This window comes from Mesoplodon bidens, assembly GCF_964165515.1.
Source record: "Mesoplodon bidens genome assembly, chromosome: 15".
Classification (NCBI taxonomy): Eukaryota; Metazoa; Chordata; class Mammalia; order Artiodactyla; family Ziphiidae; genus Mesoplodon; species Mesoplodon bidens.
The window spans coordinates 18,012,468-18,025,594 of record NC_138171.1 but is presented as its reverse complement, the minus strand read 5'-3'; the positions used below and the strand labels follow the sequence as shown (position 1 = coordinate 18,025,594).

General features: G+C 46.6%; 1 protein-coding gene across 1 annotated transcript in view; it reads right to left on the bottom strand.

The window, feature by feature from the left end:
- PTPRT (protein tyrosine phosphatase receptor type T) overlaps window positions 1-13,127 on the bottom strand; it is a gene marked incomplete at both ends in the record, with an annotated part of 1,089,241 nt that overhangs the window by 285,439 nt on the left and 790,675 nt on the right.

Here is a 13,127-nt window from a genome sequence, read left to right as displayed (position 1 = left end):
TTAATGTTGGAGAAACTGAGGCTCAACTGGCAACAATGTGTATTAAACCAGCGCTTTTCGAAATATCTATGGTGAAGACCCAGTTCTGTTTCCCAGTCCACTGCGGACCCATAATGATCCAAAGACCACATCACACGTGACTCATCATGTGAGTCTGGCAATAACCAAACTGTTCTACATTATGTGCAAGGAGACGTGTCCACCGACCACACATATAGGTGTCACAGCAATGTCAAGGCCCTAAGAAGTTTCTAGATGCTCACTCTCAACTTCTGCACTTATCCTGCTGTGAATGTAACAAAACAGCTGGCATCCCTGGCACTGGCCCCCAAGGATCACACTCTGAGAAGCACATTTCTAAATTACACAGTTGTTAAAGAGGCAAACTCAGGGTTTTTTTGTTTATCTAGTTTGTTCTCTTAAAAGTGTTTTATTAGAGTATAATATATATACAGAAAATTATACAGCTCAATGAATTTTTACTAACTGGACAGGACCATCTAACCACACCCAATCAAGAGACACAACATTACCAGACCTGAGATTTTCCCCTCATGCCCCCTTCCAATCCTTTCCCTCCTCCCCCCAGCACGGATACCCTCTACCCTGATGTCTAACAGCATAGACTAGCTCTGCCTGGCTTTGAACTTTATATACGTGGAATCCTACAGAGTGTACTCTTTAGTGTTGGCTTCTTTCTCTCGACGTCCTGTGTGAGATTCATGCGGCTGTCACATGCAGCCACAGATCAGGCATTGTCACGGTTATGCGGTGTCCTATCACTGACCCAAGAGTAAACCCAGATCTGTTGGGTTTCATTCATTCATTCACTCATTTGCTCCTCCACAACCATTCCCCGCACGCTCCTGGACTATTCCAGGGCCTGCACTGTGTGCTCCCATGCCCTAGCAAATGAATGCAATGAACACAAGCTAGGCCCTGTCCTCAAGGTCTTCTGTTCCAGAACGAGGTAAGTCAACTACACAGACACCTCACATCACTGTGTCTTTTGTCAGGAACGTCCCATGCTTGTCAGGAAGGCCAAACCCAGGCAGAAAAGGTAAAATACCAACTTTACTTCAAAAATAAGCAGTGGGCTGTTTCTGGCTAGGGCACCAAATGTTCCGGAGAAAGCAGTAACTTCTCTCTCCCCTATGAAGCAGGAGCAGTGCAGTGTAGCAACGGATATCCCATGTCGAGGACAGAGGTCAGACTTTGTCTGAAGTGCAGTGAGCCCAGGAGGAGAAATGTACAGAACTGAAGGAACTGGCCACTGTGTTAGCAGAGCTGGTACGGGCACCCACCTAGCAGATCCCTGGGGGGGCCGCCTGGTCACCCCGCCCACTCCAGCCCTTCTCAAAGGCAAGCACTGCAAACATCTGCCTCTTTTTGTTTGAGGGCTTTTTCCCTGGGTACTCACAGGAAGTGCTGGTTAATTCACACCCCTGTAGGAGACTGGATTAATGGGAGTTGATAAATACATTCCACGGCTCCTCTTGTGATACCCCTGCAGCATCCCTGGGACTTCTCTGAGGGATGCCACTCCACTTGCCTCCATAGGTAGTCGACTGGAAAACACACCCATCGTTAGCTACTTTCTTTCCCTTCCCCACTCCCTAGTATTTCCCACACTTAATAATCTGCTCGTGCTCAAATCCTTGTCTCAGGCTCTGCTTCTGAGAAATGCCAAACTAAGGCGAAGTGCTCAGGGAGGTATCTCAGGGGAGAACTGAACTAATACCTGGGGGGGGCGGATACAGAGTCAGAGCAGAGGAAGGAGCACTCTAGATTCTAGGCAGAGGGAACTAACCAGGCAAAGACCTGGGGTGGGAAAAGGCTTGGGAGAACCAAGAAAAGTCCAGTGTTGACTGGATAGTGGTGAGCAAACAGGAGAGCTGTGTACAGCTGGATTTCAGTTTTCCCCAGCGGCAGATGTTTGGAGAGCTCTGCGTGTGTCTGCTAACCCAGGCCACCAGGGGAGAAGACGTGCTGGAGCATCCTTTGCAAATTCTGCCCCCTTCCCCTGCCTGGGCTGATGGCAACTACATTGATATACAGACAATGGGTGGTAAAATTCATGCCTTATTTACTAGCCAATTCCTTTTCTGTGCTCCAAATTCAATCCAGAAGCGACTCAATTTCCACCTAGCTGTCAGTATAATATACTGTGCTCCCCTGCTCTCCTAACCTTTCCTGCTATTACAAGATCCTCACTTACTTGTAATGAAACACTATGAATAAATCAATGTATGTTAATATAGCGTGTCTTCAATTTTTTATGAAGGGCTTCACCAAATCTAATTCCCACTGCTTTGTCAGAAACAGTCTTTGAAAAATTTAACTTTCAAGTTTTACGAAGTTAGTGTGGGATCGGGCTGGGGAGGGAAAGGAGGAAGGTGAGAAAAATTGAATGGGATGGAGCTGGGACCGTAAAACGCATCCTGCAATGTGACTCTTCATTTGCAAGTGGAGAGAGAGGAGGATTTGTTAGAATAGCAAACATAAAACAAGGAGGTAGTAGGGGAAAGAGTGCTGAGCTGCGTATCAGCCCTGGGCTCCAGGGATGGGCTCTGGCTGCAATGAAGTGCTCAGGGCCACTCCAGTCTCCCCTGGTTGCTCTCAGTGGGATCCCCAGCCACAAGCCAGAGTGAGCACTTCATAACAAGAATCAATCACCCCTTGGATTCAAAAGAGCAATGGTTTCCCATAGCTTTAGGGATTAGGACCACATTCTTACCCTGTGATTCTCCATCACCTCACTGCATGAGCTGGCCTCTCCTGCCCTTCTATTTTTTTTAAAAAATTTATTCACTATTTATTTATTTTGGCTGTGCCAGGTCTTAGCTGTGGCATGCGGACTCTTAGTTGCAGTATGCATGTGGAATCTAGTTCCCCGACCAGGGATGGAACCCAGGCCCCCTGCATTGGGAGCGTGGAGGCTTATCCACTGGACCACCAGGGAAGCCCCCTCCTGCCCTTCTATCTTGCATTCCAGGCCTTATTTCAGTGTCTGAAAAGAGCCATGGTCTCTTTTGCCACAGGGCTTTTGCACCAGCTATTCTGCCAGCTCAGACACCTTTTTCCTTCTCTTCACCTTGTTAATGACTCCTCATCCTCAGATCTCAAGTAAAATGACACCTTTCATGAGCACCTTCCCAGACTTCCAGGTCCTCCTATTTTATGTCCCCAGAGTCACATGGCTCTCCTTTGAACCACTACTTTTATATTGAACCATGAAATTATTTCATTGATGAGTCCCTTTTCCATCAGCCCAGGAGTCGAAAAAGTAAAGCCCGAAAGCCAGATTTGGCTCATCGTCTGTTTTTGTAAATAAAATCTGACCAGAACACAGCCTCACCATTATTTCTGTACTGTCTGTGATAGCTGCTGACACGCTACAAAGGCAGAATTAGGTAGTTGTAACTCCACAGCCCACAGAGTCTAACATATTTCCTCTCTGACCCTGTATAGAAAGAGTCTGCTGAGCCCTGGACTAACTTTAAGCTCTAAGAGAGCACAGATCTTATGTGGTTTTTGCTCTGCATTTTTCCCCTTGGATAAATGAATGAATGATCAAACCAGGTTATGTGGCTTGAGCAATTTGCTTAACCTTCCAGAGTCTTGGGCTCTTGAAGGGTAAAATACTCCTTTTAATTCCAGTTTCTGTTTTGAGTTGTATTGCAGAATGACCTGCAGCTTCTTTACTCCTGGAAGGCAGCCCCTTTGTTCAGAAGTAAGGCCCCGGGGGGGGAGTCCATGAGTGACTTTAGCCTGTGCATCAAGGCGCCAGCTGCCATGGACCAGGGAACATCTTGGGAAGAACAGGCAGCCCTTCCACCGTGGGCTGACGAGGAGGGGGCAAGACAGGCGGGGAGAACAGAAAACAATCTCCCTCAAACAGCCCATCAGGAAGGGCTTGCTTGCGTATTGAAAGTGTTGAGATTGAGCCAGGCTGTGCTCCAGGCACTGGACCAGGTACAGGGTTAGACCACAGAGGTTCCACGTTCAAAGAGAGCAGGTGACAAGTTTCTGGGCCTGAGGATGAGATGGTGGATGGTGGTTAAGGGAAGATATGAGATAAAGCAGAGCTGAGGGAAGTGGCCAGGACTCAGAAGCAGGTTGTCAGAAGATGCAGTCATGAAAAAACCACCATTTTGGAGCACTTCCTCTGTGCCAGGCACTGTGAAGAGGGACTCACATAAAAATCATCTCATTTAATCCTTAAAAAAAAAAAGGTGTGGATTCTTTATGGTTATTGCCATTCCTCAGCTGAGGAAACTGAGGCCAAGAGAGGTGACATGGTCAAAGTGCAAGCCAGGGTGAGGACAGCTCTGCGTGCGATCAGGCAGCTTGCTGGAAGGACAGATGGTGACCCACCATTCATGAAGTGTTCTCTGATGCCTCGGTTTCACCACAGTGGGTACCACGATGCAGCCAGAACCTGGATAAGTCTATTTGGAAACACAGGGATGCCCTGGAAGGACCTGATTGCTATTCAAAGAGCTCATGCCCTAACAGGTGACCCCATATTGAGGAAACACGCAATGGCATTGATTGTCAGTGTTGATAGCATAAACTGGGTCAAGACCTGCCCACCTACAGCTTGAAGCTCCAGAAGCACCCTCTATAGCTTAGCATCCTCTCCTCTTGCTACTATACATGTGGCGTCTTCATCCTAAACCTTTTGGGGAAGGGAGGGTTCAGTACCCTATGTTATCCATTCCATCTGCTCCTGACTTCCTCCAAATGGTTTCCAGTCCATTTTCTGGAAGTCTCAAGATAGCAGAGTTTTAACAAGGCTACAGGTAAAATAGATTGACTTGGTCAGTTCCATGGATAAAGGTTAATTTTTTTAAAACTCAGAACAACTGGTTAAAATCTTTCATCCCTCTTTTTTTACCTATTGTAAAAGTGTTTACAGGCATGGTCTTTTCCATCTTCTTGACTTCCAAGGCAAATGTATAAAAGGAGACCAGTTCAAGGTAATCTCCTCTTGTTAGAAGTGTAGTGTTGATGCTTTGGTTTGCTGACAATTGAAAGATAAAATGTGAGCATGTTTCCTTCTGAAGAACAGTGTGGATGCACAGATGGCTGCAATGTACATGCCAGTGACTTCTTGGCCATGGGGCCCTTGTATTTCCTAGAGAGCTGAGGACTAGAATAACAGCAGAAAAATGATTATGACCAACACACATATTGCTGTTCCTGGGTTTCTAACACCGCTGAGCCAGTGAAGGAGTGCAGGGACTTGCCACTTCTGTGCACAGACAACTACTGCTTTTGCTTCCATTGTGATTGAATCATTCTCTCCATCAACAGATGTTCGCCAAGAACCGATTCTGTGCTGGACTCTGTTCTGAGCTCTTGAGAAACACTGGTGAAGAAGACCCAGTTCCTGACTCTGGGGACCAACAGAGGCATTGGTAGATATTGCAGGTAACCAAAGCCTTTGGGAACACAGATCTGGGAATAACTGCTTCTGCCAGAGAGAGTGAGGACAGCATCCCAGAGAAGCTGCAAGAGCACTGGGCTAGGCTAGTGGTCCTCAGCCTGGACTCCAAAGCATATGCCCTGAAGACCTTTCAAAAAGTACCAATTCCTGCACCCATGCCACACTAATTGAATCGAACGTTTTGGCTACAAAGACCTGGACATCAGTACATTTTTAAAGTTCTCCAGGAGATTTGATTGGGCAGCCAGGGCTGAGAATGCTGGATCTGAGCCCTAAAGCATGAAGGCGATTAAGCAGAAGAACTATGAAATATGGCACATGCCAAGGAAAAGTATCCTAGAACAGCATGCTGGAAGGAATTGGAAACACACCATTGGCATATCACAGTGAGAGTTGCTGAAGGCAGGATTCACTAATGAATGCTAAAGTTGGTGGGTGAAATGAAGGAGAAATGGAATATTTGCATAACCTTCTCTCTCCCCAAATGTAATAAGACCACAAGTTCTTTGATAACCCTCCTCCCAGAAGGTGGAGCCTAATTTCTCTCTCCTTGAGTGTGGGCTGGAGCTAGTGACTTACGATGGAAAAGGGGAAAATGTAGCTTTAAAGCAAAGAGATCTGGCAGACAAGGGCTTAACCAAGGGATCAAGGTCAACGTTGCCAATGACAAGTCAGTCACGTTGAGATCAAAGGCTCCCTGGTATGTGATGAGAAGCATACATACCATCTGTGGTCTTCCTCCCCAGAACCTCCGTCCATTCATGAGACAACATCAGACTAGCCCAGACTGAGTAATGGTCATCACTCTTAAAAAATGTCAGAGTCATAAAGACAAGAAAAGCCCGAGAAACTGTCATAGATTCGAGGAAAATAAGGAGATGCAACACCTAAATGGTATGTGGGAACCTAGAAGGAGAAAAAAACACCTAGGGAAAAGCTTGGGAAATCTGGGGGGGAAAAAAAAAAGTCTGGAGTTCAGTCAATAGTAATGCACAGATGTGAAGTCTCAGTTTTTGTTTTTGTTTTGTTTTTAATTAATTAATTTATTTATTTTTGGCTGCTTTGGGTCTTCGTTGCTGCGTGCAGGCTTTCTCTAGTTGCGGCGAGTGGGGGCTACTCTTCATTGCAGTGCGTGGGCTTCTCATTGCGGTGGCTTCTCTTGTTGCGGAGCATGGGCTCTAGGAGCACGGGCTTCAGTAGTTGCGGTGTGCAGGCTCAGTAGTTGTGGCTCGCGGGCTCTAGAGCGCAGGCTCAGTAGTTGTGGCGCACGGGTTTAGTTGCTCTGCAGCACGTGGGATCCTCCCGGACCAGGGCTTGAACCTGTGTCCCCTGCATTGGCAGGCGGATTCCTAACCACTGCGCCACCAGAGACGCCCCTGTGAAGTCTCAGTTTTGATAAACATACCACGGCTAGGGAAGATGTTAACATTTGGGGAAGTTGTGTGAAGGGTACAGAACTCCCTGTACTATTTTTGTAACTTTTTTGGGGGTAAATTTAGAATTATTTCAAAATAAGATGTTTACAAAACGACAACAAAATGTGGCATGCTGGGTTTTGGTACCTGTGAGGTCTCTGTGGCTGCAGAATAGAATCTACAACAAATACTCAGTGAGCTCTGGACTTGGCCCTGTGCTAAGAACTGGAGAGCCTTCAGAAACTTACAGTCCAGTGCAGGAGGTGGGCATGACCACAAGAATGAGTCATAAAGGCACTTGTAGTTTACTGCTTTGAAGGAAGGGAAAATGGTTCTTGGGAGCATCTAATAGAGAAGGCTTCTGGGGTCCAGAAGTCTTCACCATAGAGTGTGAAGGTGTTAGCCAGATGAAGGGGGTGGGAGAGGGGATCGGGGGAAGTGAGGGGAGTCAGAGAGTGAAGCAAGAGGAGGCCAGAGAGATGCCCTTGGGCAGGACGGCTACTGACCTATGAGTGCTTTTGTGCAAATAAGAAAAAGGCATTTCTCTAGGCAGATGCTGACCCCCCACCCCCCAATCCCAGCCCCCTGTACCTCAGTGAGTTGAAAGTACCATTGTGAGAAGGAAAAAATATGCCTTTCTTAATGCCTAGTCATAGTCCTCCTGACAGATACAGCAGGTAGCTTAGTGGGCTTCACCCCCTTGGTGGTATAGAGTACAACCCATGCGACAGTTTGTGACAGTCCTGCATTGAGGTCCGGTCATGGAAGTCTTTATGTGAATGTTCAGATGCTTGGATTTTATCTTGAGGGCAGTATAGAGTCATTAAATGGGAGGGATACAGTATCATACCTGTATTTAAGAATAGTGCTACTGAAATGGTGGTCTATAGACAAAATACCATCGGCATCGCCCAGGAGCTTGTTAGAGATGCAGATCAGGGGCCCATCTCAGACCTACTCATCAAAATGTCTGGGGTTGGGTCCAGGAACCTGCATTTTAACAAGTTCTCCAGGTGATGCTCATGTGTGTTGAATTTGCAGAGGCACCTTCGCTGGCGAGGGTACGGGGTTCTGAACTGACTGGAGGAACAGCCAGGGCCTGGCTCTCATCCAGAGGACAGGTGACAGAGAAGGCCTGGTTCGGACTGGAAGCTGAGGGGATGGAGAGAAGGGGGTGAATCTGAGAGCTGTCGAGTTCCGGCTGGTGACGGGTAAGGTCCCTAGAGATGTAGGAATGAGCTAGAGCCCACACGTGGCACCGGGCCCGAAGGGGGATGAGTCTTTTCAGGGAACTACTGGGCAAGGTCTGTGAATGTCCACCAGCCTGATCCTTCCAATGCTGTTGACCTTCAGGAATGAGAAGAGTCGGGGAGGGGAGACCATTGGATTTTAGCCTTGCAGAACCTTATTGAAGCCTAGATCCACCACATACCAAGAATTGCGTTACTAGGATATATTCTGTAACCTCACCAGCCAAAGTGCTCTCCTAACTATCGGATGGGGCACAAATCCCTGGGTAGGCCCTGCTAGGCTTCTCTGGTTCCTAAGGCTGAGCTCCAAAGTCAGGGGCCCAGACTGTGGGCTGGGCTGGCTAGGCCAGGGTCTGCCTGGGCTATGCTCCTTTCCAGGAGCATAGCTGCCAGCACAGGAAATGATGCCTGCCATTTGCTCGGCACAAAAGTCCTGCTGTCGCCCTGCAGGGAGCTTGTTCTAGTCTTGTGTGGACTCCCTTGGTCGCCAGGGAGGAAAGATGTTTGCCCAACTTGACTTTTGCTGATTTCCAATCAGTATCCTGTTCTCTGCTTTCAGATGGTTTCCTGGTGGCTCTGGGATCAAACGCTAGGAGAAAGCAAGCTCCGAATACAACTGGTCCAGGGTCATTAGTATTCACCACCCAGCAACCAAAACTGAAAGGCTGGCCAGTAGGTGATAATAACAAGAATTAACATGCATTGAGTGCTTACCATGCACGCCCCACTCTCTTCCCTAAATCACCACCCTGCCCCTCAGATCCCAGGCAGACTTCAGGTGGTGTCCTTCTGTCAATACATGATCCCCTTACTAGCATCTCAGCCCCTGCAAGCCTCACCACTGGGCTACTTCTCCGTCTCCTCTCCCCCACAGGGGAGGGATAGTCTGACAGTTTCACTCTTTCAAACTGCTCTGAATTTCAAAGATGCCGTCAGATTCCCATAACGGGGCCACCATCAACTCTGATGGCTCTCAGTTTTTTCTCCCTAAACTGTCATAATGCAGCTTAATAGTATGAAGCTTAAACCTCCTTTCAGCTTTTAATCTCGTGCTGGGCTGTCCTGGGTGCTACGATTTTATTATTTTCATAGAAGTCTTTTTGCTTAATGAGTCTGTCTAGTGATATTCCCAATTGCTTTTACTCTGCATTGCAATATTTCTCAGGTTTCTAAGTGCAAGCTGCTTGCCTTCCAACTTCACACTCAGCTGACTGCTGTTCTGCTGAGTTTAACCTGGTTAAGTTGCTAAGTTGCATGACCAATTCCTCTGCGGTTGGCTTTGGGCATGGAGATGAGAGAGAAGCTGAATAATCCCTTGACCCTGCTCCCTGGAACCCTGCAGCCCCACCAATGGCCTTTCTGGCAGAGACAGCCTGGGGAAATCCTTCAATGAGGGCAAGGCCTGGATGCTATGTATTCATTGCTATAACTGCCAACACCCAGCTTGGCACAGAGTAGAAGTCGATGAGGTTTGCAAATAAATGAGGATTAATAACGAAAATGTAATAAGCTCAGAATGTGGTACAGCTGGGTTTGAAATGAAGTCATTCTGATGCCAAAGTCCAGCATTTTCCACCCAGAGCTGCCACTTTGCCCTTAGCCCTCTGTACATGTATGTGATCATTTGCCAGGGGGACCATTGGCTGTGGGTATCGGCAACCGTCAGGCTCTAAGGCTCTGCAGTGGGTCTGTCTGGGCCCGCCTCCCTACAGAGGGACTTACCAAGCATCCCTGCAGCTGGGTCCATGACTCAATTAAATTATGTATTTAATAATTAACGAGGCCTAAGTTGCTGAAGCTCTTGTCCTCTGGGGTCTGAGTTTCCACCTCTGTATAAGTAGAAAGGCCCTTCAGCGCTTTCCCACTTTTGGTGCTTTTTAAAAATGGCCACACATCCTGGACAGCCCTCCCACCAAGGGGTAGAACTTATGTCTCCCTCTTGAGTCTAGGAGAACTTGCGACCACTTTGACCAACAGAGTGTGGAGGAAATGGTGCTGTGTGGCTTCTGAGACTGGATCATAAAAGGCAATGCAGGGCTTCCCTGGTAGCGCAGTGGTTAAGAATCTGCCTGTCAATGCAGGAGACACGGGTTCGAGCCCTGGTCCAGGAAGATCCCACATGACGTGGAGCAACTAAGCCCATGCACCACAACTACTGAGCCTGCAAGCCACAACTACTGAGCCCACGTGCCACAACTACTGAAGCCCTCGCACATAGAGCCCGTGCTCTGCAACAAGAGAAGCCACCACAACAAGAAGCCCATGCACTGCAGCCAAGAATTGCCCCTGCTCACTGCAACTAGAGAAAGCCCACGGGCAGCAATGAAGACCCAATGCAGACAAAAATAAATAAATAAAATAAAGAAATTTATTTTAAAAAAAAAGGCTATGCAGCTTCTGACCTGTTCACAGGGGTTGCTCAAGTCTACAGCATCTAAACTGTTGTGTAAGAAGTTTAAGCCTGTGGGATGGCCATGCTGTGAGGAAGCACAGGGCACATGAAGAGACCCAGCTGAATCAAGTCTTTGAGTCCTACTGTCCAGGCACCAGACTGGTAAGTGAGCAAGCCTCCAGATGATTCCAGTTCTCAGCTGACTAGTCACTCCCAGCCATTTGAGTCTTCTTGGCTGAGCCCCTAGATGTCATGGGGCTGAAACAAGCCAGGCTTTTTTCAAATTCCTGACCCACAGAACCTGTGAGCATTATAAGGTTGTGGTTTGATGCCACTAAATTTGGGGGTGGTTTGTTACACAACAACAGTAAGTAGAACATCATTTGTCCATTAGACTTGAGACTTTCTTGAGAGCATGGAAACCATTTTATTCACTTTTGTAGCCCCAAAAGGAAACACAGTATATGCCAATAAATACATGCTACCTTCTTAACCAAGTGATCAAAGTTAACGACTCTAGTAATGAGAAATATGGACATCAAGTGCCTCCCGATAAGAGGCTCTGGAGGAAGGAATATCCCTTATGTGGTAGTTTTGCCAAAAATGTATAACCTGAATTAAAAAACAGTCTACACAATGACTGACCAGTACTCTTCAAAAGTGCCAAGGTCACAAAAGACAAAGACTGAGGGGCTGTCCCAGACTAGGGGGAAACGAAGACATAATAATAATAATTGCAATCAATGTAGGATCCTGGATTGGAAATAGGACATCAGTGGGAAAACAAAGTAAAACTTAAATAAGGTCTGTAGATTACAGTATTCACATATTGTAGTTTAAAGTATTTCCTGGTTTCATACATTTCACTGTGGCCATGTGTGATGCTAACATTAAGGGATGATGCATATGTGGGAACTGTACTAATTTTGCAATTTTTCTGTAAGTCTAAAAGTATTTTAAAATTAAATATTTTAGAAAAGAAAGAACAAAAATAAACATTTGCTAAGTCACATGGATTGGCTAGTCTGGAATCATGGAACCACAGGTCAGAAGTCAAAGGCTCAACCCTCTGCTTCTCACTTCCTTGTAGAAATTCATTGCAATAACAAGATGAGTTAATACTTATTGCCATTCAACTCTGCCAGGAGCCATGCCAAGCGCTGTCCATGAATGACTCATTTAGTCACCACAAGTTTGAATCTGGTACCATTATTCTCCCCATTTTACAGATGAGGAAACTGAGGCACAGGGAGAATAAGTAATTTTGCAGGGTTCTCACAGGTAGTAAGTGGCAGAGCCAGACCTGGAACTCAGGCAGTGGGAATCTAGAGTCCACCTGCTTAACTAACCTCAGTGCTCTGATGAGTGCCTCAGTGCCATGATAAGTGGCCAGTGTTGCTTCCAGGGTCTGGGAGACCAGAAACTGCTGGGGGAAACCTGTTTGGCAAAAGGTCAGCTGGAGTGAGAGGACACACCTGGAGTCTGGAAGGACAGGAAGAGCTCCTGGTAGAGAGCTGGGGACAGGGATGCCAAAGTTAAGGAGAGCCGGGCTGTAAGTAAATTTGGAGATTGGAGGGAGACCAGTGGGCTGCTACCTGACTGAATTTTCCACGCCCCCCAGAGCCTTCCTCCTTCCAGCTTGGAACTTCTGGCCCCCTTGTCAGAAGGTGAAGGCAGGGGGAAGATTTGCGCAGCCTCTCCTTGGAGAAATCCACTGATCACATAATCACACATTCTGGGTCAGCAGGGGGCTGAAGGCTGAAGTTTCACTCCACCACATTTTTCCTTCATTCAGGATTTTTCTCATGAAATTAAAATAGAATTGACTTTTCTCTTCCACCTCCCCTAAATTAGGCATTAGGAAAGGGGTAAAAAGGGTGGGCATACTGGAGATCTGAGCATCAGTTCCATCTAGCAGAATAGCATTTGTAAGATGTATTATTAGCCCCTGTTATTATGAGAACGCTTTGTGAAAGTCTATTTTTATTTTTTTTGGTTGTATCTCCTCCTCCCCACAAGAGATGAAAGCTTTTGTTTTTCTCCCTTTTTCATTAAAATGATCTTTTATTCTAACACTCTTTTCTGTTGGTCTCAGGTGAGAAGCTCCTCTTCTAATCTTGCAAATGTGTTATTTCCCCAGAAGCAGACACACAGCAGGTGACATTGCTATTTATGGAACTGTCATTTCTGGTTAGATAGGTCATTAGGAACCTCCTATTCTGTGGTGACCCCAGGCTCTCAGCTGGGTCTAGAATAGAACCTTACAGACAGAGGGAGCTTTTCCATTTACAAACAGTCGGGAGAAATCAAGGCTCAGAGAGGTTAAGAGGCACATCTAGGGTCACACAGCAGATCTTCTCTGAGAAGGCAGCTGTGCGATTACAAAACAGCTTGGGAGGGAACCAGAAAACCTAGGTGCAAATCTTGATGCTTCCTCTTAACAGACGGTTGTCTGGAGCAGCACTGCCCACTAGAAATAGAATGTGGGCCACATCTGTAATTTTATATTTCCAAAGAAATAATTTATATTTCTTTAAAATTTAAGAAAATTTTAAAGAAATAGGTGATATTTATTTTAATAATATATTTCACTTAAACTAAGATATCCACAATGTTAT